The sequence below is a fragment of the Sphaeramia orbicularis genome, chromosome 24 (assembly GCF_902148855.1).
Source record: "Sphaeramia orbicularis chromosome 24, fSphaOr1.1, whole genome shotgun sequence".
Lineage (NCBI taxonomy): Eukaryota > Metazoa > Chordata > Actinopteri > Kurtiformes > Apogonidae > Sphaeramia > Sphaeramia orbicularis.
Genome location: NC_043979.1, coordinates 15,921,278 through 15,926,054, shown reverse-complemented (window position 1 = coordinate 15,926,054; position 4,777 = coordinate 15,921,278).

Genomic DNA, 4,777 nt, shown 5'->3' with positions numbered 1-4,777 from the left:
CATCCAAACTAAGGCAATTGTTAGTGAAAGTTTTTCAGGAGTGTTTCAGTAAGAAAGTCATTCCTGTAAGTCAACAGGTTCTTATGAGCTATTTTCCTCCAAGCGCTCAGTTTATAAGTACAGAATAGGAACAATGCCTGACAATACCTCCCTATCTGCCTCAATCTAGTTCCAAGACGTTTGACACCAGTCTGAGTGTGATCCAAGAATCACAGAGAGGTGAGGATGGGCTGACACGCTGCATGCAAAAAAAACAAAAAAAACTCCACAATAAGATGGTGACTGGAAAAAAAAACAAGGAGACATACATAACAGGCAGAGAAAGTGGCACTTCTGCATGTGTGTGTGTGTGTGCGTGCGTGTGTTTGTCTCTGGTTTGGGGCCCACTTCTGTGCTCGTTGGCCATAGAGATGGCAGAGCTACGGTGAGCCTCAGACAGCCAGCTGTGGTTTACAAGGAGGGCTGGCACATACCTGTGTGATGTGTGTATGTATATGTGTTTGCTTGAATGTGTGTACGCTGAGATATGCCAAAGATAATGTGGATCGAATGAGGTGCAACAAATCCTCATCCAGCATTGCCCTGATACAAATTAGCAAAGGATTTCACAGCCATTCACAGCAAAGGGTGTGGGGAAAACAATGTAAGTCTCAATTGTCTTCCAGAGATCTTCTTTTTTTAACACTGCTGGAAACTGATTGCTGCTTAATTCTGCATATGTTACATACTTGGCTGTCAGTTGCTATCGAAAAAACAGATATTTTACAATTGTTCTGTTTTGTCTCTTTGTTCACTTATTTCTATTTTCCCTCACTAATTACACAAAATTAGACAGACACAGATGTTGGAAATTTTTCAAAAAAAATCATGCAGTCGTGTCTCAACCTTATGGCCTCAGTTGTGGAAACAGTCAAATTTCCTTTGTTTTAACATTTAGCAAACCAAACTTCTCTAAGTTATTTTTATATGAACCGCAGCAGATCAGATGAGCTGTCTGTCGCTTTTAGAAAAAACTGAACTGAAGAAATTATAAGATCTATGCAGTCACTGGGCGACCTTGTGTTTCAAAAAGAGTAGCAGAGGCGCTTTAAGGAGCGTGGTTTTGTTTTCTTCATGTTCACTGTCTCTATTGCCTGACTCCACCCAAACAGGCAAAACAAAACCCTAATATTGCCCAGACTTTTTAAATTAGTTTGGAGTGTGCGGTCTACCTTTTTAGGCATCATTATATAAATCTGAAGTGCTGTCTGGTGAGTGAAAAACACACAGGATCAGTTTTTTTTGGATCCTTCAGTGTCAGAGCCCATGATTCTGTATGAACACGTAATTTACATCCTAGGCAACAAGGGTTTCACCACAGAGTCATAGCTGTAAAACCACTGCTAACTGGTTGATGTGGATCCCAGCATCTTGTGAAATGTAATGTCCCACAAGACCCCGTCCTGGCCATCGCCCTGCTGCACTGGGACCCTTTTTTTTTATTAGCTTGTCCTTTTGTTCTTTTTTCTTCTTCTTTTTTTCATTGTCTTTCTCTCCCATTTTCACTCTCGTCGGCTGGTGCTGTTAAGCCCTCTGAGACTGCCGCTGTGGTGTTGCGCCAAGTATTTTTGGCTCGACACTGCTTACATGCAAATGCAATTATGGTGAAATCCGTTGCTCCACGATCTAATTTGCTGCTAAAACCACATTTATAGTGATATCTTTTCTGTCACCCTCGCTTGTTTAGATTTCACTGACACATTAGTTATAGTGGCTCATATTTCTGGCAAGAGAGCATCTGTTCTATTCAATTATATCACTTGACTTGAAATTGACATTCGGTAATAGACTACAGTGCAGATATAAAATGTACTCACCCTATCCATATCGGCATTGCAGCCTTTATTGTGACTTTTCTACTCAATTACATATAATCACAGGATGAGCACATGTCTTCGCAGGTATATCGCCTTCCATTTCAACATAGAGTATTGTTTTCAGCCAGCATAGGGGCTGGGGATTCCCCCCCTCCCCTATTTATGCAGTATTAGTGCAGCCCTTTGGCCAGACACTTGGCCAGCCCTCTCCCGTCTGGCACAGCATAACGCAGGGCTTGCCAGGACATGCTGGAGAGCCAGGCTGTAGCTGCTCCGCTCGCAGGAATGTGTCAGTCATTCTTGCCAGTCCATCGCTGCTGATAATTCAAAATGACAATATAATGAAAGCGGTGAGGTAGAGAGCAGTGTGATACTGCGATGTGCTACTTTCACCCACTCTACCTATCCGTGGGGAGGAGGGAGGGCAGACATGCCAAGTAAAACATACATGAAAGAAGGTTTGTGAATGGGGATGAGTGCGAGCAGCCATGCCAAACTGTTTGTTGATCTCACTGCGTTTGGACTTTCAGCCTTTTTTTTTTTTTTTCCTTTTTGGCCTTGCTTTGCTCAGACTATCACGGCTGTGCTCCAGACAGAAAAGAAAAGCGGTTCATTTTTTTGGACCAACATGTTTTGTCTTTCATTTCACCAAGATGGTCGCCCAGAAAAATGACATCACACAACGTAGACGAAAACAGACGATGCAAAAAACAGGGGATTCGCTTACCTCTGGGAAAGCACAAAGTTTCAACTTCTTTCCGATTCATAGATTTTTTGTTACATGAAATATTAATCAAGATGGATTGTTCAACACAGCGGTGGGTGCGGAGAGAGATTTACATACCCAAACCTCTTACGACTCACCCATTATTTCATCTATGAAATTCCACCTTGTGGCTTCCTGTCAACCAGAGAATACCTTTGATGAAGGTGTCCTAGTCTGTCTCATTCTGGCTCCGTTGCCAGACAGATGTTGGCATTTGAGTCGGAAACCTTAAGGGACTGGCATGTTCCTCAGGGGTGAAGGGGAGAGCAAATTATATTGACAAACATGCATGAGATTCATCCTCCGTCAGACAACCTTTTCAGTAGAGGAAACTTTGAGCGAGGAAGACAGGACATGAATATTCTTTTTTTATTAATGTCCTTACTCTAGTGACACTCTCTCATTTGACTGACAGATAAGTTGTAAAACACAAAAAAGGATCGTTTTTAGTTTCTCTAAGAGCAGTTTTTCTTACCAAAGCTCTATCTTTGCATTTAAGCAGGAGGGAGAAGAAAACAATTGCAACCGTTTTAGCCCAGAATCCCATTTCAGCATCCCAGGGAGGGTGTTGAGTCTAATCTGTGGATAAGTGTGGTGATACTCCTTGCTTTCCCTGATGCTTCCCTGGGGATGTCCTGGCTTGGCCGTCAGCTCAGGATTAATTAGAAACCTCGCGCGTCCCTGCAGGACATATTAGAGCGTTCAGCGCCGGTCAAACACCAACCACATTAGCAACCCGCAACAGAGGCTAATACCATGCACTTGAACACATACCAGGTACTATAATAATAACTACCTCTCTACCCGTTCAAGGCATCACCAGTTATTATGTACCACCTCTGACCTAAAGGCATTTTTATCCCTGCTAGTGAAACAGAACACAAGCTTCTTTTTTTTTTTTTTTTTTTGTTTTTTTTTAATAACACTCAGGAAGTTAACAGGGGCGTGTATTTTTAAGTGTTATGTCCCTTCTTCGGCACAAAAAGCACTCTATTCATGTGAGATCTGTTAAATTCTGGTATTAAATGTTGAACTTATAACTAGCGAGGATTAGAGATATGGGCTGCAAGAATATATTTTAGGTTTTAATTAATCATTAACTGTGAAAACTATGACAAAACAAGAGTGTTAAATGTCTTAAAAATTGTTATTTTTTACCCACCATTTATTAAAATACAAATGTAAGAATATAATACAGGAAATAAGCAAATCCTTACACTGAACAAATTGGACCACTTTGGCATAATGTTTGCTGGGTGATAATCTTTTAATCCACGCCACACTAAGAGAATACAATAGAGTAGAATAGAGATCATTTGGACATAATAAAGCTAAGTATATTTTGAGTTACTTAGAATTACAGCGTGAAGCTTTGTAAGAAATGTGATTGTATTTTTTTTTTTTTTAAAGCATTTTGCACAATGATATGAATAACCAGTGATTAGATCCTTTGAGAGATGCTTAAAAAGAGAAGGTGTTTTTAAGACAAATGCAAAAATGTCTGATTTGCAGAACTGCAGTTTTGCCATGTGTTATATTAAACCAACAGAGATTACTGTATATTTAGAAAAGAGCATTTTTTTTTTCTTGTTTTTTTTTTTTGTCTTTTTGCTGCGCACACTGAATTTCTTCTAATCTTTACCCTTACTGATATATTTTCCACCTCCCTTGGATAAAGTTCCCCTGTTGTTGTCATTGCAAGGCTCGAACTGTCTCCAGGCTCGGCTGGTCCACCTGTCTCTTGAATAAACATGGGCTGAGGAGGATCAGGGAGGCCTCGATTGCCTGGGGTTTGGTGAAATGTCACCACAAAGAGGAGCTGAGGTAGATGCGGGCTTGATCTGCTTGATCACTCAGTCATACTGCGTCCACTGAAGGTTAGGACTGAAGCAGATTTAGGTAGAGGAGCTGTACACACACGCACACACATACAATGAAGTGCGCAAACACGCACAAACACATTCTCAGTGGATCATTGCATATCCCCGTTGTCCAACTACAAGGAAAGAAAAGGACATAGAGCCCCATATATCCCAGGTTAGAGGGCTTGACCAGTGCCTTTGAAGGAGCCCATAATACAAGAGCATGGAGAGGCTTTATAAGGAATCCCTGCAATATTCATGTCCAAAATGTCATAGAGAAGCTACAGTATCAT